Below are 23,967 nucleotides of genomic sequence, written 5' to 3'. Positions count from 1 at the left end.
GACTGATAAGCTGTGTCCTCATTGAACGGCCCCGGGAAGAGGGATGTGGACAGACGGAGTGATGGGATGGCGGCGCATCGCCATGGAGACTTGTGTTCACCGTATCCCCTGATTGGACCGATGGGAGCGCCTGCCTTTTTCCCCACTTCTCTTTCTAAACCATTGCTTTTGCCTTTGGTTTTACAACTTGCATTTATCTGCTGAAAAGTGGTCACTGCTTTTTCGCTGTTTCTTTTTTTTCTTGTCTTGTGTCTGAGAGTGTGTGTGTGTGTGTGTGTGTGTGTGTGTGTGTGTGTGTGTGTGTGTGTTCGAGTGTATGTGTGTTGGAGAGGCAGCTGCTCCTGGAACCCACCCAGAATGACAGCCAATGCCTGCTAAAACATAATCAAACCCCAACAGCTCCAATCCAAAGGAAATGATTCGTTTATGGAGGCTCTAATTACAGGTAATGAAACAGCTGGTTGAGGGCTCCATGTCACACAACTCAAGAGGAGCAGCTGCTTACAGGGCAGAGGAAGGATGGGGTCCTTTCACACACACACACACACGCACGCACACACTAACACAAATGTACAGATGTACATATGCACACATATTTGTGCACATATGGAATCACATACCCATACACATTGGAGAGGATGGCCATTTCTGCACATGTTCAGTGTTTAGACACTGACGCATACAAAGATGGATTCGCGGGAGAGAAAGGTCTTTCATGCGCACATGTCCACAGGCACATATGTCATACCCACATGCTCACACTCAGACACAAGCACTTTTGTATGAGTATGTGGACAGATGCAGAACACACAGTCACACACATGATCTGTTATATAGAAATGTATACATTACTGGAGAGGTACTCAAGCACACAAGCATAGACACCATTCTCACTCACACGTATGTACACATGCTGCGAGGATAGGGTCTTTAATGTAGAATAGAACCCAACACACAAACAAAAAAAAGAGCTTTGATGTGAAAAAAACAAATAGACACATGAGGGTGAGGTCTTTTATGTGCACGTCAAAAATAATACGCACCCGTGTGATACAGACACACACATTCTGAAAGAAACACGCACATGCACACAGGCTTTTCAGACGCAGGCTTCGTCTGAGCAGAGTGTACCTCAGGGCTGGGATTTCTGCTCTGCATTCCAGTCAGTGCTTCCTCATTAAAAAACTGGACTTATAGAGAAAATAAATCAGTCTGCGCACACACACATATTTCTATTAAATGAGCAGAATGAGCCCTCCAGGATAAAGGGACCATGTGATGTGATTGGCTAATCACCTGGTGGAGGAACAGTGTGTGAGCTCTTGGGGGGTTAATGGCCATGAAAATCTCCCTGCATGTGTGTGTGAATGTATGTGGCTTTCCAACGCAGAGTGTGACGGGAGGCTTAAAGGAGGGACAGGAGACGGATGTGAGCCGAGCGCTGAGAGAGCGCAGCAGCATCTTAATGAGGGCAGGTTTGTGTCCTCATCTCCCCCCCTTCACTCCTTCACTCCCCTCTTCCACCACCTCCTCCTTCTTCATCTTGCGGGGATGCTTTTTCTTTCACGTATTCTCGCTCCCTGCCTTTGCCGACTCGCAGTGGATCTCTTTTCCTGCCCATCTTGCCCTCTTCCTACCTGTGTTGTCTAGAGGGCAAAGGATTATCATTGGTGGTTTAATTTCACACTTGTTGCCAGCTTGAGCTCTGCCCTTCCCCCTCCCCTTCCCTCCCCTGAGGGATCACACTATAAAAACTGGCTTTGGTGACCGAGTTTCCACCGGCTGATGTCACCTGCCACACGGCTCTCTGGGACCCATAATTCCTTGCTCCCAGTGGCATCCACTGAGCCTTTTATTCTCCGTCTCCACCTCTCTATCTCCATCTCTCCCTCTCTCCCTCGCTCCCTGAGTGTATTACCAACTGCCAAGCCGCTTAGGCTTTCTGCTGCCATTGACTTCATTTAGGTGCAAATGGACCGCTGACTGAACCAGGCTGACAGACCTCAAAAAAGGCAACGTGCTTTTATGCTTATTTCAAATCCAAATCCCACATGAACCCGCTGTGAAATCGCATCTGTGTGTAAGTGAGCAGACTCATTGCAACACTACACCAGTGGTGAAAAATGACACTGTCTCTAATCCTCTCAACTACAATAGACAGACAACAGACAATTGACAATCCTGACAACAATACACAATTCAACTAACACATTTGTGTTTCAAGTCATTGTTTTCCCATCTGAAATGTGCCTTTGTCAGACTGAACATACACAGACAGGAAGCTTTACACCGGCATTGTTTCCAGAGGCTTCTGCAACCATCAAGTCTGATTAAAACATATAACCCACAAGGCCCATGTCTGTGAATGACATCAATTTGTGATTTTCCATCTTGACATTCAGGGTGCACTCTTTATCGGTTGGGGTTCTGGAACAGCATATTCTATGAGCAGAGGTGAACTGAATTATCCTTAAATTGAGCTAAAAACAACACACTATCATACAGGACACATTAGTAGAAAAGACTTTTCCAATCTTAAAAAAAAGCCAAACAAAACAAAATCGAGTGATGAATAGAAAAAATGAACCTGACTCCGCCGGTCTATTACTCACTGCACCGTTTTCTTTTGGCTGCATTAAGTCTGGAAACTTGTGAGAGGGGTCACAGAGCCATTCTGAGTGGCCTCCCAGTGGGGTTGGCTAAGTGTGATGATGACTTTGAATGTGGCATTTTTTTCAAAATGTAGTTCCAACAATGGTGGCAGAGCAAGAACTAGACAAAGTGATAGAAACAGTAACACTAGCAAACCTGGAAGAATTGAAGCCAGGGCAAAAAAAATGTGTTATACCAGGCTAAGAAAAAATGGCCTGCCCCCAGCAACTGAGCGCCTGTCTGACATGCCACTTGGATAGGTCATTAAATGATTACTCTTTCTCTCTCTCTCTCTCTCTATCCCCATCCTCCTCAGGCGATCTCTTTCCAGAAACAGATTTGTCAGAGCATTTGTGAGAGCATAAAAAAAAACACACAAAACTGCCTAATCAAGTTATCTGTCACAGAAGAAATGGCCTTGGTCAAGGCATTTATGTTTACAAGACAGGCAAGGCATGAAAAATAAGAGGGGGAAGGAGGAGGGATGATGTGCAGTAGAAGAAGAGGATGGAGGAGGGGTGGGTGCATCTCTTTTGCATTATTCATGAGGAAGATCAGACTTAAGGAGAAAATAAAAGCTCTCTCTCTCTTTTTTCTCTCCTTCCAAAAAGCGCCATGGGCTGAGAGAATGACTTCACTGGCCCTTTCACTTTGGTCATCTTATCTCATCTCTTCTTTTTTTCCTCTTCCCTCCTTTGTCTCTTTCCCCCTTGTGTTTTTGCCACCCAAGCTGTCGAGAGGAAGACGAACGCGGGGAGGCGACCGATGCATCCTTAGACTACTTTTGTCTTGAAGGCATGAGGCGAATGGGGTGGTGGCGGTGGGATGGGGGGGGTTAGAAGAAGAGACGGACAGAAGCAGCAGGAGGAGAAAGGAGAGAGGGAGGTCTGAATGGAGGAGAAGAGAGTTTGGAAGAGAGGGAGGGCTGAATGGAGGAGAGGAGAGTAGGACGAGAGGGAGGGGAGGGAGAGGGAGGACTGAATGGAGGACTGAATGGAGGAGAGGAGAGGAGGAAGAGAAGGGATGTTCTGTTCTGCCGGGGGACACAGCTGCCTCACCTGAAAACAGCAGCGGGGAGGATGAGTCCCACCTGCTGTGTCACTCATAACCACCGCAGCCACAGATGGGCACAACGAAGACCAGCGCAGCACAGCGCACGCATCTCACAGAGCAGCCGGGCTACACTCAGCAGGCGGTCACATCATGTACGTTTCCATCCAGTCATTCATCATCCACTCTTTCAGACACAGAACTGTCAGTATGAGAGAACACAGATGATCAATATGTGTATAAATTTAGAATTAAACCTACAGGGTTTGCTTACCTACCACAGCATGAATAAACTAAGGGACTGGATTGTATAATTGTACACTATCTGCATTTACATTTAATGACATGGTAATTTTAGCACTTTTCCAGCTTTTTGATTGCCAGTCCCATTCGGCCACATATTTTAGTCTCAGGTTTTGGTCGTAACTCAAGAGCACATTTCTGTTCTGACAGTTTTACCCACCATGCCACAGACACGCAACACACACACACTTTTTCCATTTCCTCTTTTATTGCAAAATATAAAGATTCTCTTGACCCCACTTTAAAATGTCAGACTAAGAAAAACATACAAAAGCTACAGTCCTTAAATCTCCCTTTTTTGGTAATTTTTCCATTAAAAGGGCAATTTATTCACAATCCAAACACACACACACACACACACACACAGTACACACTTCAGAAACCTATAAAAAGGTGAGTTTTGCCAGTGGATTCTCTTGACAGCCCTCACTGCCAGAACTAAACTGTTAAAAACGTGGCACCTGCTGTCTTAACACGGCGGGTCTGGGGAGAGGCAGTAAAACCCAGGGACAGGTGCCTACATAACACCCCACCACCGTCACCATATACCCCCAATAAGCCCCCTCTGGTCCTCTGACTTCCCTTAGCCGTACACTCTCGCGCTGAATGCACCGCTGAAGCTATGAAAGCTGATGAAAGCAGACGTGGACTTTGCCTGACACCAAAAAAAACATGGCCTCCCTAAGTGCTTTTCATTTCCTCCAGCTCCTCTCTCTCTCTCTCTACCTACATCTCTCTGTCTCTCTCTCAGCCTGTAGTGAGTGTTTTCTAGCTGCTGCATTAACCCAGCAGTCTCTCTCTCTCTCTCTCTCTCTCTCTCTCTCTCTCTCTCTCGCGCCCCAGTTTTCCAAGTTGACTCGGTACCCCCTACTGCTCTCTCTCTCCCCAGATGACTCGGCATTACAACGTTAGCGTTAGCTCCAACCTAAGCTCTAGCTCTGCCACTCTGGCCTGGCTGCGAGCTCGCTGGGGGGGATCTTCCACAGCGCACTCCTGGCTGGCCTCTGGTTGACCCTGGAGGACGGTGCGGGAGAGCGCCGGGAGCCCGGAGCCCGTGTCTGCTGTCATGTCTACAGACGGGGCTTTCTGCAGAGCCCTTTGCTTGGAGCTGGCATTCGGGAGGGTGGGCTGTTTGCCACTGACTGCATAATCTGACCCGACGCTGCCACTGCGTCTGACAGAACCAGCCCGGTCCCGTCTACCTGATGTGGAAGGCTGTTGAGCAGGCACAGGCATCCTCCCCTGTTTCTCTAAACTGCTGTCTTGTTGTTCTAAGCTGCAGTTCTCTTGCTGTTCTAAGCTGCTGCTCTCCTGTTGTTCCAATTTCCTGGATGGGGGTTCTCCACTCCCATGTTGTTCTAAGCTCGTCTCTTGACCCTCCAAACCGCTCCCCTGCTCCTCAACAGTCTGCTCCAGACCCCTCCCCTTTGTTAACTGACTCCTCCCCTGCTCCCCTGAGCTCCTTCCTTGTGCCTCCCCAGTCCTCTCTTGCTTGTGCAACCCCCTCCCTTGCCCCTCTGAACCCCTCCCCGACCCCTGGGAGCCCCGGCCCTGCTGCTCTGCCCTCCTCTCCTGCCTCTCCAGGCTCAGGCTGCTCAGCAGCTCCAGGGCCTGCTCCTGCTCCAGCCGGAGGTTCTGAAGCTGGCCGGCCGCCCGCTCCCTCCGCTGGCCGCACTCCCCCAGCAGACGCTCCAACGTACCCAGGAACTCCTCGCCGTAGCGGGACAGCGCCTCCGCTCCTGCACCACACAACACAGACAGAGCACGTTGAAGAGAGGGCACACAGAGAGGTATCAGTATAATTAGCAGGATGCACAAAACAGACTCCTTCAAGCATGGAAGTGTCTGCATGGCACAGAACAGAAAGCTCTTTTTTTTATTTGAAGCATTTGTTTGAGAGTATTATATGAGTTTGGCTTTCACTATGAGAGCAGGCCGAGCTCTCCTGATCTCCATGAAGATATTTGATGTAAGGCTTTACTGTCTCGGGTTAATGTTTGACCACTCAGAAAATGGCCGGAGTACATTAGCCACCACCACACCGAGCCTTTCACAACAGCAGCGTGACAGTAAACAAATGTGCACGGGCCTTCTCCTGGCTGTCACCTTACATTAGTTTAGCAGAAACAGATACATTTACACAGAGAGAGAAAGAGAGAGAAAGAGAGAGAGAGAGAGAGAGAGAGAGATAGACACACACAGTAGAGATTTACATCTGGCTTTCTCAGAGGGTTGGCTGGATTGATGGTGTGAATGTCAAGGGTACGACCTGTGCGAGGAGGATGAATTAGGAGTGTTTTCTGATGTGGCATGGAATGTGTCAACAGGGCTGTAAATTGTTGGACTTGTTGGTGGAATCAGCCGGCAGCCAGGGAGGCGGGCGAGCCATTCCCACTCGGCCTCGGATGCCTCTGGGGGGGAACTGCTAGCTGTTACTTTACGTAAACATTTACCATTACCAGTAGGTGCATAAACGCAAATATCAAAACGGATGTATGCATCTAAAAACATGCTGAAACAGAAGTCACACACACACACACACACTCCATCAGGCCCTGGGTAGCCTGGAGGCCCGAGATCCTCAGCACCTGAGCTTGATCCAGCAGACAGGAGCTGACAGACAATCACTCTGGACAGCCCTGCATATGTGTCAGGGACTCCCCAGTGCAGACCAGAGGTCTGAAAACACCCCCACCTCCACCCAGACCCAGACATGCTGAACCAGCTTGGGGGTGTGCTCCCCCCTCCCTCCCTCCCTCCCCAGTGGACCCGGTGACATGGAGACGTACAGAGATACGTCAGGTGAAACAAAGGGAGCATAGAGCTGTCAGATAACAAAGGCCAATCACGGGGCTCAGAAGAACGGCCCCCGACAACCACGCACAACAAGTCGGACAGCGACACAAACGGAAAGCGATAGCAGAAGCTTGCGGTTAGGAGATGAAAGGCGGCACGGGCGCACGATGTTATCTCATTACGAAACAAATTGCTTTGCACCCTGGTACTGTGGTATCAGACCGAAAGGTTCAGAGAGATAAGCACCAGCGGCTGCAGCGGCGTGGCTTTCGGCTACCCACGAGATGCCAGCACATAACAAAAGGAATACTCGATTGTCTCATAAATGAAGAACAAAGAAGCAAGACGGTTTCACGGTTTCATAATCATAAAATAGCAGGGAGATATGAATATACAGGTCACTGACTGTAATTTAAAAACTGAAATGGCAAAAGAAGAATGCCTTCAAGGATTGAGGTAGTTAAAATTAGTTTAGGAGTACAGGGGGTTTGCTTGTGACATTTAGGTGAATATCATCCACCTAAGTAATGACATTTATTTAATCAGATATGAGAATTTAAAAAAATGGTTTTATAACAGTAAGTAGTGGGCAGATAAAAAAATATATTTAAAACGAAAAAAAAATAATAATCTGAAAAAAAAAAAAAAAAAATGGCTGCAATTTGGTCCATTTCGAAATTATAACCCTTGGAAGCAGATGAAAATGATCTTGGCTAAACCTTTGGCTATTACAGCACGATTGCTATCTGTGCATCTGCACAGACACACACACTCAGACACACACACACACAGCCATAAAACCCCAGGCATTCCAGCCGCGCTTGTGTAAATATTTAGCATCGGCGGCTACAGGCGGTGAAAAAGAGGAGGGAAGGGGAGGGGAGGCCTGGCACCGGCAGCGCGGGCGGCGCTGGCACACTGGGCACCGGTTGGGCCGACCAGTGCTGGGGTGCCTCAAAGGAAGGCCTCGGCCACTGTGGTTGTGCTCGAGATGGGACCACACACACCCACGCTGCTCTCTTACTGCCTCACACACAGTCCCACCACACACACACAAAAAAAACTCATACACACCGCGCTCTATCCTCAAACACACATACACACACTCACACACAAACACACAGAGGCCAACTCACATACACAACATTCTCTGTTTCACACACACACACACACACACACAAACACACAGAGGCCAACTCACATACACAACATTCTCTGTTTCACACACACACACACCCACAGACACACACAAATAGATCCACGTACCATCACCACCACCCCCCCCCCTCCCACACACACACACACCTGAAAAGCCAGGCCACCTATGGAAATGTGGAACAGTGGGGCAGGCAGGCTGTTTGGGTTGGCCAGCCACAGCTCTATCTGATCTGGGGGATTAAAGGGAGCTGGAGTGTTCCATGGCTGGAAGGTACCAAGCGAGGTGAATAGGAAACAGCCCTGGGGTGTGTGTGTGTGTGTGTGTGTGTGTGTGTGTGTGTGTGTGGGGGGGGGGTGATAGCCAAGGAGTGTTTGAACAGTGCCGGATGATGGTAATCAGTTCAATGGGTGACGATTCTCCCAATCAGTTTTCCTTTTTTGTGTATGTGTGTGTGTGTGTGTGTGTGTGTGAGTGAGTGAGGGAGAGAGAGACAGAGATTACATTTAAAAGTGTTGAGAAGAAAAAAGAGTTACAGCTTCTAAAATCTCCCCTTCTCAAGAGTATAGAACTTGACTATGAAAAGGAGGGGACAATGATGGTGTATATCCTTTTGCAATGCAGCTATACATAATATTTAATTACTAAAACACCATTTGAAGATTGCTGATCTGAAGATTCTTCATCATGGTGTACTAACTACACGGTTCATGAAGAGAGCCCTTCCATACACATGCAGACAGGGCTGGAGTCAGGGTTGTGCTCTCATAATAATATGCATAGACTCTTGAGAATAATAAGGGAAAATCAAGTGCCCAGGCCTGGCTTTAGTGTGACAGAGGCATGTGGCCTCCACCTCTTGTGTCTGAGGGGGGACAGCTGTGACAGGTGCAGTCCACCTACCCCCACCCCTCCAACCAACCTTATTGCCCCCTCAATAACTACCCCCACCCCTTCAGTGCCACAGAGCAGAGCACGGGGTCACCCTCATTATTCTCACTAAGACTGCATCTTCTCTCCTCTTCTCTTCTCACCCCTTATCTCCTCTTCTCTCCTCTCCTCTCCTCTCCACACCCTCTCCCTCCTCTCCTCTCCTCTGCAGTATGAAGCAGCAAGCCTGGTGATTAGTGGGTGATGTCAGCTCCTCAGTATGCTGTCTGAACAGCCACCCCCCCTCCTCTCCTCCCCTCTCCTCACCACTCCCTCCTCCTCCTCCTCCTCCTCCTCCTCCTCCTCCTCCGCCTCTCCATGGAGTGCCTAATCACAGCAGGGTGGCGCTGGTCTCTCCCACTGCTGGCTGGGAGGTCTGGGCTCGGCTCCACGGCTGTCAGGCGGGCATCAGGGCACACCACCTCCATCACTGCTGCCATCACCGCCGGCGTCAGTGCTGCTGCCAACCGTTCCAGCGGTGCCACCACAGCACACGTGCCCGCATGCATATGTGTATGTGTATGTGTGTGTGTGTGTGCGGCCCGAGAAAGCCACACAGGACTCTTGAAGCGGTGCCAGGCTCCTCGGACTTTTACAGGCACACTACATCACCGCACACCCCGTTAGCGTTCAGCTGGGAGTGTGTGTGTGTGTGTGTGTGTGTGTGTGTGTGTGTGTGTGTGTGTGTGTATGCATATGCACACACTTGCACAGGTTTCCCCTCAGCTGAAAAAATGTTCCTCTTTGCTGAAGGGAAAAAAAAGGATGGAAAAGAAAAGAAAGAGTGAAAAGTGTACTAGTGGAATCTGGGGTGGAATTCAAGCAACAGAAAGAGACACACAGGGAAGGGCAGGGCAGACGCCTCAGGAGAGGCATGTACTGGATTTGCATTTCCATGTTAGTGTACTTCTTACACCAAGCACAAGAGCCACGAACCACCACTCCACACACAAGAACTGGCTTAAAATAGAGGGCTGATGTTTGTGCAGAAAACATAGATGAAAATGTCTGTGTTACAAAAAACTAAATGCGGCTTACATAAATTGAGTGAAAACAGTAAGAAATATACAGAATCGCAGATTGATACAGAGGTTGAAAGAGAAAGAAAGAGAGTGAGAGAGAGAGAGAGAGAGAAAGAAAGAAAGATAGCATGACTCAAAGAAACAAAGAGATAGCCAAACAGACAGCCAGTGATCCACCTTGGCTCTTTGAAGGGTCGAGGGCCTCCACCGCCTCCTGGATGAGCGCCGCGTTGTTCTTGAAGGCTGTCAGGAAGTCACGGAGCGCCTCCTCAGACGCCATGCTCCGCAAATCAGCATAACATGAAAGCACATCTGGAGGAGAGAGAGAAAGAGAGAAATGACACACCCTAGCATAGAAAGCAACGCAGTCTGCCATACAGTCAGCCTCGTCATCAAAGCACTGTGGTGGAGTCAGACAAAAACTAGAGGAAAAAAGAGAGAAAAAAAAATCAACAAAAAAGCAATTCTTCAGGTAAAATATTCAAGACCCAGGGGGCACAGAGCTGCATGCACACACACAGACACACACACACACAAACACACACACACACACACACACACACACACACACACACGCTTAAGACGCAGATGTGAAACAAGGGAGAAGGGAACAGGAGAAAGCAAAGCGAGATGGTAGTGTTGTGAGTAACGGGGATAAGGCGAGTGCCAGGGCGCTTTCACGGCGAGTGAGTGTGTGTGTGTAGGTGTGTGTGTGTGTGAGTGTGTCTCGGCGGAGCCCTCTGTGCCGCTCAAAGACCGTGAAGTTGCACTCAGCCACTGTGAAGATCTATTTTGCCCCCAGAGTGGTGGAGTGTGTTATGTATTCTCTGTGTGCACACACACGCGTGCTCATATGGGTAAACACACACACAGTCACACAGATACACTGACTCGGTAGAATACTTTGAGTGTGACATGTTTAACACTACTAAGAGTAGTTCTTTAAAGCCTGCAGGGTCAGCAACAATGTACAGAGAATATTCTCATGCTTCAATGAGTTTGTGTGTGTATACGAGTGTGTGGTTGTATGCTTTGGGAGTGTGTATTTGTGTGTTTGTGTGAATGTGTGTGAGAGTGTGAGTGTGTGTACTTGAGTGTGTGAGTATACATGTGAATGATTTCGTGAGTATGTGTGTGAGAATGTGAGTTTGTGCCTACAAGCGCTGAAAGTGTATCTAATGTTGAAGGGACCTACACTGGGAAAGGGCTGATGACATCATAGCCAAGAAAGAAGGGTGTTCGGTGGTGTGTGAATGTGGGCGTGGAGTGTCACCAAGACTCAGCTTTGAGCTTTAATGAGCCTCTATGGGTACCAATGCCAGAGGAATGTTCCCACTGCTCTTTACACACACACACACACACACACAAATGGCCTGCGAGATTGCTGTTACATGGTACAGTTAAGCATGTGAAACCCCTGCTCCACATGCCTCAGTTCACTTGCCAAGCCGCTCCGTTTCTCAGAGCCCAGGCCGACTACAACTGTCAGCCTTTCCAGCATCCTTTGCAGCTGTGGACAGATGTGAGCAGGTGGCTTGGGGAGGTGGGGTGCGGCGTTAAGAGAGAGTGTGTGTGTGTGTGTGGCGGGGGGGAGGGGGTATGGCGGGGCACAGCAGGCTAGGAGTTCACTGTAAATCTCCCGCCCAGAGTCTGATAGCTGTGTCCCTGCACTCTACACACTCACAGGGGTTGGAAAATTCCCCTTTCGTCAGTGCTCACTATTCACAACCCCTTCAGCCACTCCTACATCACACTAAATAAAAGATACCAGCTAAATGATCAGCGATAACATTCAGTTTGATGTACCATATCTCGAACAACTATCTCATGTACATCTGAACTACTTGAGAGGAAAATAAGAGAACATCTGATGAACTTCAGTCATGGAGATGAAAATGTAAACAACACAAATAAGTGAAATCATACATTCAATCACACCAGGCTACATAGACAGAGCTTTACAATGCTGAGGTTGTGCACAGTGTACATGCACTACCTTGCAGCGGGGCACACAGGCTGCATGTGACGCTGTCCTGGAAGGCCTGGTAGGCTTGGCGCACCCCCTGAATGAGCTCCTCTGTGTAGGTGACCTGCAGGCTGTACAGGCTTCTGTGGAACTCAAGCTCCGCTTGCAGGGCCTCCACCTGGGACAAACAAACAAACAGCAGTCAGACAAGCCCTCAGTTAATACCAATGACTCAACAAGCCTTCGGTTAATACCAATGACTCAACCAGCCTTCGGTTAATACCAATGACTCAACAAGCCCTCAGTTAATACCAAAGAGTCAACAAATCCGGCAATTAAAACGAATATATCAACAAGCTCTAAGTCAAATACAGACAATTAATACGAATATATCAACAAGCTCTTAGTCAAGTGCTGACAATCAATACAAATAAATAAACACTTTTTTACCTCACACATAAAATACAGGTCACCAATACAGAGCAGTTATCGTTTGTGGAAAAGTCGTCATATTTATTTGCATAGAAAAGTACGTTATTCTGAGCACAGAAATTGCACAACATCCAGTCAGTGTTTACCATTGACTGTATGCAGATGGAGAAAAATACACTTCACTCCCCGTAATCCACAATGGAACACAAAGACGCCTCTGGTGTACTGCCTTGCAAAACAATGCGCATAACTTATGAAACACCCAGATGCTATATATAAAAGCCTGCCCCCAAAACCAAGCAGCCAAAGGAAGACAGAGGCCAACACTGTCCAGCAATCTACACAAAGGTGTAGTGGTCCACAATCTTAAGAGTGATCCATTAAACTGACTCTATTGGAGGGTGGCGAACAAACATCAATTTTGAATATCCAAAATAAAGAATGTTTGGAGGTTGCCCAAGATATGGGAAAAGGTTTTTACGGTCATATGAAACCAAAATTGATTTTTCTGGCCAATCATCAAAGCGCTATATGTGGTGTAAATGTAACACTGCCAATGCCTCAAGAAACACCATCCCAATTGTGAAATATGGCAGTCGTAACCTCATGCTGTGGGGATATTTATCGACTTCAGGAACTGGGAAACTTTTTAGAATTGAAGGGAGAATGAATGCGAGTAAAAATCCACACAATATCGCAAGAAAACCTAAGGCTTGGGAAAGGGATTACCTACCATTAGGACATTACCCAAGGCACAAAGCCTACGCAACCCTGGAGTGGCTCAGAAACAGTGAACATTATAGAATTGCTCTGAACAATATCTTACTGAGAATCTGTGACAGTCCAGGACCACCATCCCCTCAACCTAAATGTTCTAGTTAGCTAGTTCTGTCTCACTTCAGAACACTGTTATTGCAGCAAAGGGGTTGTCTACCAGGTATTAATGTACAGGAGTTGTATACCTATGCAAGCACACTATTTTAGTTTTTAATACGTTCATTTTCAATTTTAATACACAAATAACTAATTCAGCCTTAGAAATATACTACAGCAGAAGTGTTCACAATGACAACACTGACAGAGAAACCATGTGTATGTGTCTTTTATAAGACAGAAATTAGTGATGACCTTTAGGGGGTTTGAATACTTTTGCAAGTCACTGTGTATATACACAAGCATTCATATGACATAGCCATTAACCTCTCCCAAGGGGCATTCATGGCCTTATGACATGAAGACATATCGCTTCATACAGGACGGCCATTGTGCAGTGTTCCGCGACACCCAGCCAGCCTCTTGAAGTAAAAGGGCACAATATGAGGTCAATACATGAGAGCTGATTATCTCATTTGAAGTCTGGAAACACAGGCCTTTAAAAATGCATTATAGCCCCATACCGGCACGGTTGCGAGGCGCCTGCGGTATGATCGGGCCCTGGCTGCATGGCGGCGTCACAACAAGTGTTGCATAAATCATCTTGTTGAGCCTGGCAGGCCAATGGTGGGTCATGAATGATTTATGCTCGAAGTCCCTCTCACCCCATTCTACTCCCGCTCTCCCTCTATTTCTCCACACCCCCACCCCTATCTCTCTCTGTCCCTCATCTCTCTCTCTCTCTCTCTCTCTCTCACTCTCTCACTCTCTCACTCTCTTTTCTCTGTCTCTCCTATTCCTAATGCACAACCAGGGCTTTCTCCTGAAATAACAGCTTTTGATGAACCTCAAGGCATGAGGGGGAGAGAGGGGGAGTGGAGGGGGAGGGTTAGTTATTCCTGCATGAAATATTGATCGATATTGATGGACTATTACTACACACAACATCCTGGGGCTGCTGAAGCAGAGCGTTGAATGCTGGGAGGCAACACCGTGACCTCTCCCAGCTGATGTGCTTTTAATGTGCATCTGTCAGATGGGGTGATACGGCAGAAGTTTTGTGCTTTGGAGAAATCCTTTTCCCCGACAGTGTTGTGAGAGATAAATAAGAGGCTGCTAAAAATGGATAAATGTTTAAAAACGTAGCATGATATGAAATGAACGTTGCTATGAAATACTGCATCATTATATAACAACGGTGAGTTATGACCACAAATTTGAGTGTGAATGAGTCTGTGAACAAGTTAGCAAATTAGCAAGTGAGTTAGTCTCCAATAAAGTGAGTGCAAGTGAGCATTGATTGACTGAGTGAGAAAACGGTTTAAAAAGTGACTCAGTCATTGACTAAATCACTAAGGTTGGACAAGGTCCAATGTGTATAAGTCTAACTCTGTGTGTATGTGTGTGATCTGTATGCATGCATTTGTGTTTTGTGTGTGTTTGTGTGTGTGTGTGTGTGTGTGTGTGTGTGTCAGACACACCTGCTGAAGGGCCATGAGCTGGGCGTGGTTGGACGCCCGGCACAGGGCTTCTGCGGCCCTCCTGGCCCGCTGCTGAGGGGCCCCTCTGGGGAAAGCGGGCAGAGAGGCCAGAACCTCCTCTGGCCTCAGCTCCAGGCTCACTTGCTGCTCCGAGGCCGCCTGGAAAACACACACACACACACACACACTGAGCATGGGGGTGGGCTGTGTGGCAGGAAAAGTACATTGAGACAGAGACCCAGAGAGGTAGAAAGAAAGGAAGAGAAAGAGAGAGGACATAGGAAAGGGAAAAAAGAGAGAGAACTATCACAAAAAGAGAAACATGTGACAAATTCACATGGACTCATTGCCCTGTGACTGCTCATACCTTCTCAAACTCAAAACATGCCAACACTCACAAAAGCCCCCACCGCTAAGCACACACAGACTGCACGGCCCCCGCAGACACCTGTGTGAGCGTTTTAAGGTTTTACGGATGAGTGGTTACAGGCGGTGCAGAGGGTGTGAGTGTGTGTGTGAGTTCCATGAAATGATCACATTGGGCAGCAGCAATCGCATGGGCAGAGGTCATGAGACAGCAGTCACATGCCAACATCCCCCCCCCCCCCCCCCAATCCCCCCCACCCCATCCCCCAGGACCACCCCATCAGAGTGTCACATTCTCACGCGGCCGGCTGGAAGCCCACTTCTCTGGAGGCGCTATAGAAGGCGAGGTCAGGTCTAGGTGCAAAAGGCAACGTGACCGTAGCGTGTCAGGGCCACAGGCCCCCGCGCCCAGACTAACGCCCAGCGCAGACTAATCCGCCTAATCACTCAGGCCGTGTTTCACAAATTACCCACAGCCTTTTTTTCCCTGTGTGTCTGTGTGCGTTTTTCCATCTTCGTTTCATGTTTTTCACACCATCTCCATTCTGATGTGTGTGAGGCGGTCTGAACTTTGTGGTAATGGCAACATCGTGAAACAATCCCTCACATTGAAGTTTTCGGTCCTTAAGAACTGGAAACAGACTCAAACGGAGATCTGGAATGTGTTTTGAGAAAACGATCGCTTTTAATTTGGGGAATGTTGAGAAAATGGAATCTGATGGATTCAATCCGCACACTGGCCTCTCCTGAGCCAAAGTAACAGTGCATATATTACTGGAACACATCAAAGAGAAGATTTTGAGAGGTTTTGAGATGTTTTTACATGTTTCACTGATCATCCAATCTTCTAAGCACCCTTATACTGAAGCTTAAAATCTTCCATTTCAGTACAACAAGTCAATGACAGAGCAATCTCCCCCAGGGTGAGATTTTTAGGAAACGGTCATAAAAAGATGCACTTCACTGACATACTATCGTTTTCTTCCTAATGATTCTTGCATGCATAAAACACAGACATCAGCAACCTCAGAAGTTCTGCTTGGAGAGAGAGAAGGCCACACATTTATGATGAATTAATTATTTAACAAAACACACAGCTTACAGACGCCCGATCATTATCTAACACATGTATGCCTTTTACAGACACCGGATCATTATCTAAAACATGCATAGCTTTTAGAGACCTGAGGATATGCTAGGACCAAGCCAGATTTAAATCTTCAATCAGGAAAATCTCCATGTACTGATCATTTTAAGAACAGAAAATATCTTTAACACAACCCACAATCTAGTATTTGACAGAATTGTTTTGTATACTGTGCTGAGTCCTGTTTTTTTTTACCCAGACTAAATATTACTAAACATTAATATTTCTTACCATGGATAATAATCAATTGCTTTATCCGTTGGCAAATAGTGCAAAAGTGCACCTGGGAGGGCCTTGCGTTTTACAGCAAGCTGTGAGGAGACACATTCCAGACGACAGCCCCCCACCCCAGTCTAGAGGTCTACCATTTGATCATCGGTTGGGAATAATCTGGAGGTGAGGGGTTAAAAGCATGCTGTCTTGTTGTTTACAATTAACAGTGTAATACAGGGCAGTGATCTATTTGCCCTGCGTGAATAAACACCATCCATTGCCATGACAAGGCTTTAAACGCAGACCAACGCTGCCTCTCTCCAGAGACTCAAACATGAGGCACACAGCTCTTTGAAGCGCTGGGTTTTATTATGATTTCTAATGGAAATATTGCCCCGGCGAGGAATGAGGCAGCGGATTACTCAGCGAAAAAGCGGGACAAATGAAATTATTATTTGGATTACGTGCGATCATTTTTCTTCAGGGTGTTTACCTAAAGGCTACGGGATATTTTCAATAACTGTCTCTTTCTAAAAAAGCTCATGGCCAGCCGGCCAGGTTCCTCGCACGAGCGTCCTCCTGTAATGAGTTAACACTTTTAAGGCGCTTGAAGAGGGGAAAACATACAGAGCACTGCTATGTTTAAAAGAAGAAATTTCCACAGCTATGCATAATGGATTGAAGGGCCATATGTTCGCATTGGGCTCAATAATTTACTCAGACTTAAAATTTAAATAAACAGAATATCAAGTGATACACTGCAGACAGCTCCGTCGCTCCCCCAGGAAGGTGAGCACACACACACACACACACACACACACACACACACACACACACACACACACACACACACACACCACACACACACACTCACACACACAGCTTGGGTCTGATTGAGAGGATACAAGAGAGTGAATTCTAATGATACAGGGGGGGCACTGCTGGGTATTTCAGAATGCACACGTCTCAAGGGTAATTAAGATTGACAGATCTGCACTCTAAGGTAGAGAAAAAACAGGATGAAACAAGGAGAGAGAGGGGGAAAACAAGCTACAAAATGCAACCCAGCATTCAGGCTTTGACAGACACTTTCTTCCCCAATTTCCGTTTTGTTTTCATTCTTTCAATCCATCTCTTCCTCTCTCTCTGTCTCTTTCTCTCTCTTTCCCTCCTTCTGTCTCTCTCAATTTCCACCACCCACTGCTAAACTGCTTCTTTACATCTTCACAATAGTCACAAAAGACACACACAAAAAACCCTGAAATCACATTCTTTTTTTCATTTCACCTTGTCTGCACAGACGTCCGCTGTCATTGTCATGATTTTTTCTTGGCACTGTCAGACACTAACTAGGTCCCTCCTGTCCCCCTGGGGAGCCCCCCTTCCAACCCCAACCCCCCCCCACTCAACCTCACCCCAACTAAACCCCCCAGTCCCCCACCACCACATGAGCTGGACAACGGCCTGTTTACACCTGCTCTGGGCTTCTGTTTAGTTGTGTGCCAATTAGGGACTAATTAAATGGTGGGTGCTCCGAGAGCAGCTTCTCCGTTCTGATCCCGCCAAGCACTTTGATCCCCCTATTTTTTTTCCTGCCTTCGCTTTTTGACAGATAAGGTGTCTGCGCTGAGCCTAAACCTTCTCTTTGGAGCAAATCCAGTTCATTAAAATGAAGGGTTTAGTGGGTTTGGGAAGTGGCTGAATGAGAGAGGGGGGGGGGGGGGGGGGGGGAGCAGGGAGAGGTGGAGGAGAGGGGAGTGATATTTATGGTAAAGCACCTCAAGTGTTGGGAGATTTATAATGATCTCCTCATGTGAGTTGGAGTTTTTACGCATGGTGAGCGGGAGGAGGAGAACAGGTGGATACAGCTGAGGGCTTGTGATTGAGAAAGAAAGAAAGAAAGAAAGAAAGATAGAAAGAGAAAGAAAGGAGTGAGGGAGACAGAGAGAGTATGAGACCGACAAAGGGAGGAAGAAAAAGACAACTTTATGCTTTGTTCTCTGCAAAGATATTCAAAGTCCGTTTTATAGCACTACAAAAGACAACTCCACTCTAATCTGAATCACAATAAAATGTCCGACAACACTGAAGTCCCGCTACAACCCAGAAATCCCATTACTCTTTCTCTTTGCAAAGCTGCTTCGGAAAAGAAAGACGGCATTATACAACAGCTGAAATACCCCAAGCTGACAACATGTGCCCCCGTTTCTCTGTAGGAGACGGAGCCCGAGATTTACAGCACGAGGGGAAGATATCAGAGCTGGCACAGAACACACCGTAGCCGTCAGAGCGAAAAGGGAGAAATATGACTTTATCTACCGTCCTGGAAAAGAGAAAAAAAGAAGAGGGGGAAGAACATGAAAAAGAGCGACTGGAGATTACTCCAGACAGGAAACACCGATGTGCTGGCGAGCTGTGAACCTGGGAGACAGTTGTTCAGTCTGTCACAATCCAGCGCATCTGTTTTCCCCATTCCCTCCAGAGGTGGACAGAAATCAACGGAAAGAGAAAGACAAAGAGAAAGAGAAAGAGGGAACCGGTTTCAAACAAACAACAAAAATGCAGAAGAGGAGCTCCAGTCCGCCAGACAGACAAGCAATCAGACAGCGAATCAGAAAGACGTCTGCAATTTACTTGGGGCCCTCTCCGCACCACCATAGCCTGCAGCACTCATTTACATGCACGGGCACGATAGCCCATATTGGACCTGAGAGAGAGGACGGGTTTCCACTGGGCGCCGCACACCATGCCAGGCAGCCAGACGGAGGGGGGGGTCAGGGGGCGGCAGGCAAATAAGTCACTGTAATGATCTCCAAGTAAAGCACAACCATATGCCTGGCTATTAATACTGCAGGGGATTCACCTACACGTCCGCAATCCAATTCCACACAGGATGTGTGCTAAGGCTGGAGCTCACACAGAGGAGGGGATGTGTCTTATTCCACATGCAAATTGTCTCTGTGCACACAGTGGAGTCATTTGCTTCTTCTCCCGTGTGATTTTGGACGGCTAAAGTAATGCTGCGTGGGATTTCATTAGACTGTGTAGTGACTGCGAGAGAGAGTTTTAGAGTCGCCAGTGTCAGCAATGGTTTGTTTTTCCCACTCCTCCCAAGCCTTTCTGCCCCCTCCCCCTTCCTTTCCCCTGTTTATCCTAAAGAATTGATGTGGTCTAAAGAGTGCCACACGTGAATTAAACATCAAGGCGCTATTAGTTCCATAATCTCCAAAGCTGAAAGCTGAAGTTGGTGGCGGGTGTTGGTGAGTCCTCTGAAGATCAGAAGTGAGTCTGTACAATGGACGGGGCGGGGGGGTTCGCATCATTGCTGCGATGTTTAAAGCGTAAACGTAAGGTTGACTCTCTGATGTGAAATGGCTGGGACTGTTTGATAGCAGCCTTCACCACAGCCCAGTCGTCGGCTTGGGAAATTAATAACACATTTCCAGTGCATGGTTGAATTGAGTTCTGAGTTATTGATAATAGATTATTCCCAGGATAGAATGCAAACAACAACATTCCTCCCTTTGCTTAAGTCGCTCTGGATAAACGGTTATATTAGAGTCATTTTGATAGGGGAATAGAGAATGCTTCCAGACACCTCCACTTGTGTCTTCATGTCTGAAAGTGTACATTAACATTTGCAACTCTAACTTGTAGAGCACCCAGTTGCACGAGTATGTATGTGTGTGTGTGTGTGTGTGTGTGTGTGTGTGTGTGTGTGTAAAGATATAGGTGAGGGTGTGTTCCCTAACAAGAGTTGTACTCCAGTTCCCAGATCCCCACATAAGCCTTCATCTGACCAGCTTCTCACAGCTGTGTCGTGTCACCTCACACACTGGAGTGAGGTCATGGCCCCATACCCAGACAACCTTCAGTATTAATCATAACCATCAGGGTCCACTACTAATGGTTTTCGACACTGGGGGTGAGAGAGAGCTAAGTGACAGATTTCATGTACACGTTTCTCCTTGTTACTGGTGTTGTCAGGGATATTGCACTATCCATGCACTCCAGTCTATGCAGCATGGAGAATCTTGCAAAGAAAAGTCATGTTTTATGTGGTGCTAGTAATTACTAAGGAACACATTGGTATTTCTAGAATAGAGAAGCTGGTTGCTGAAAAAGAAAACAAGTGTATTGTGTATTGCTTGGTTATGAGTTTCTTTCGGATTTCCAGACAACTAAAAAACATTTAACGACCATTAATGTCTGGTGAACATGCTTTGTCTGCAGCAGGGTTGTGTTTCTTCACCTTGCCTGGAGCGAAAATCAATCCAGACGGGGTCAAAGGGAAAAATCTCTGATTATTCTAAAAGAGGCAGGCTCTGGCTGACATTCAGTGGCTCTTAAAAACAAATCAGCTCGAACCACAGAAAGGAATGAGATGTTAGAAGAATTACTCTTTACTCGTTACTCTTTATTAACAAAAGCAGACATGTCTGTTGGATGTTGAACCTGTTAGAGCCAGTAAGAGCAACAGCAGAGCCACACTGGCACGGATGCTTTAGGGATGTGACCAGCAGAGAGCCAAGATACAGGTCTGTGTCTGTCTCTCTATACTGCCACCCCCCTCTCTCTCTCTCTTTCACTTTCTATCCATCTCTCTCTATACCCCCCCCCCCCCCCCCCCCCCCCCCCCCCCCCCTCTCCATCCCGAGAGAAATGTAGAGTGCCCACAACAAAGAGCTTTTGAATCAAACTGCGATCTCAGGGGCCAGAACCTTCCTTTTGATCCAGCCGCGCTGCACCAGGGCTATGCAGATCAGCCCGTCTCTCACACTCAAACACACGCAATGGAAAGTGACATCTGTCTCCCACCTCACGTCTCCATTTCCTGTCACAACATAAAACTGGTGATTTTATAAAAAAAAAAAAGCCCTAGAGTCAGAGACGAGGAGGGAGAGGGCATGGAAAAATGGAAAGAGAGCGTAAATGAGAGAGAGAGAAGAGAGAGAGAGAGAGAGAGGGAATAGACGGAATATCTAATGTAAGCGCACCTTTTTGAACTTCAAACTGGAGGATGGGCTATTGTCGCCTCTCTGAGGGTTTTTTGCATTTTGGGGGCCATTTATTCGCTGGGAGATGAATCACCGCAGCGCGCGGTCACTTAGGCAACGATTACCTTCCATCGGGAGGGGTTCGACGCACAAATGGCTGATAACGCTGTGTGTACAAACCAGGCTGTGTATAAATCACAGAGTCTGCTCTGCACTAGCCAAGCAGATGGGCTGCTTTGGCTGTACCTCGCACCATGCCCAACCGAAGCATCTAGAGCATCTATCTTGTCAGCGTGGCTGTGGGGCACCACCCCCACCACCAGCACACATTTTTAGAGATGGGGGGGGTTGGGGGCCCCGCTCTCCTCCCCAGCGCTGTGAAGAGTGAGTGAGGAACCATGCAGAGGAGAATGATGGATGCCCTCCACTTCTGATGAAGTTCCTGATGTGTGCTTGTCCGCTCATGCAGAAACATGGAGGGGGGTGGGGGGTTGCTTGTGTGGTGAGTGTCTGGTGGGTGTGTGCTCTGGTGTGTCTGGTGGGTGTGTGCTCACTCATGGAAGCTCAGAGCTGCTCCCCTACCAGATGGGACCTTCTCACGGGATGGGAGAGCCCCAAGCCGCGCAGCAACAGAACCAACCCCCTCAACACACTGCATCCATTCCTGGAGGGGTTTCATTGGTTCTTTCCTATGGAGAGACCATAGGCAGTCCAGGCCATCCCAGTCACCGCAACAATAACAGCTAAAGTTTAGCCTTAAGCTTTCGTCCTAAACATGTGTTGTTGTTGTTGTTGTTGTTGTTGCTGTTGTTGTTGTTTTCTTTCAATGATTGTGGCCGTTGCCAGACAAGTGAGATCATAGGACAGGCTGGCCACTGTGCCTTATTTTACGTGAGTGTAGATTCAAGGCATGGCTTTGAAAACCTGCTGATGGAGCAGCTAGGAACCGCTAACCTTTGATCTCCAAACGTCTCTCCCCGGAGGAGGGAGGGAGTCGGCAGTGGCTGAGGGGAGAGAGGGCCGCTGTGAGTTTTAAAACCGTGTCAGGTTTTATTCTTCTCCATCACATGTGGATGGCATATCATTTCAAAGGTGGATGAATTATGCACGTGGCTGGGGCCCACAGGCCCCAGGAGGGTTTGGAGGAACTGTGTGTGTGTGTGTATGTGTGTATGTGTGTGTGTGTGTGTTTGTGTTTGTGTGTTTGTGTGTGTGTGTGTGTGTGTGTGTGTGTGTGTGTGTGTGTGTGTGTGTGTGTGTGTGTGTGTGTGTGTGTGTGTGTGTGTGTGTGTGTGTGTGTGAAGGAGGGGGGTTAATGCAGGTCTTGGCCGCTTTATCCACGCTAGTGGGAGCTACCACAGCTGAGGACCGCCACAGTCTCGGTCCCGGCACTTCCTCAATCCCCTTCCGATCTCCGGGAGGCCTGTCAATACTGCTGTGGAGAATGGAACGCCGGCAGGGGGTAGGACAACTCACACGAACAAAGGTAGAAAGTGTAGAAAGTGAGGCTGTACGGTATGCGTGTGTGTTTCTGAATAGATTGGAGCGTGTGCGTGCCTGTATTTGTGTGTGTATGTGTTACAAAATATATCAGCGAGCATGTGTGTATGTGTATGTATGCAAGTCTGTGTGTGTCGGCAGGTGTGTGTCTGTATGTTGTGTATTTCTAGCAGTATGTCTTACCATATGTCAGTCTGTGTATATAATTATGTATTTATGGTGGGCAGTTACCCAATCCCTTCAGCTTTCAATGGAACATGTTTCTGTAAGTGCATCTTGTTTCAGCTAAAAGCCTGCTGTGCTGAGAGAAACTGGGATCTTTATACACAGCTTTCTCATGCTGAAAGGACTCTGATGCAGCTACAGCTGAAAGCTTCAAAAGCAACATCAACTCCCAGACTACCACAAACATCCAAACTAATTAGCACTGGGGAGAGTGACACGACACACATTAAGCATTACCGGAGTCACTTTTAGCTATTTTCACAACGCACTCATCCACTCATTGCCCAATAAGAAGAGAGGATTCCAGCGTGAAGTCACAACAGCAGCTTAAGTTTAAGCTCATATGTTTAATAGCAAGTAAATGGTGAAAGAGTATTCGTTAAAACAGAGTTGACAGGAAATGAATAATCAATGATGGGAGCCATCAATTCTAATATGTTTAGCAGCGACGGGGTGGAGGGATGGAGGAGGAGGCCTGGGGCCATGGCTGGAAAATGAGCAGGCGTGTTTAATTGCTGTGAGTGGCGGAGTGGTGTCAATAAGCTCGCTTGCCTTGAGGCGCGGCAGGGCCCTCATGCTGATTAATCCTCGTGATTACAAAGTGTTCCACTTTCCCAAATCCGCACAACCTTGGGGTGGGCTGTTAATACCTCAGAACACCTCCGCACGCGCACACACACACACACACACACACACACACACACACGCACACACACACGCGCACACATACACACGTATACAAACCTGACGGTACAGACACAGACACACACACACACATATATACACATAAAATATACTAAGTGTGCCTACACACACACACACACACACACACACACACACACACAGAAGCAAAGACCT

The sequence above is a fragment of the Sprattus sprattus genome (genome assembly GCF_963457725.1).
Source record: "Sprattus sprattus genome assembly, chromosome: 15".
NCBI lineage: Eukaryota > Metazoa > Chordata > Actinopteri > Clupeiformes > Clupeidae > Sprattus > Sprattus sprattus.
Note: the sequence above shows the minus strand (reverse complement) of the source record.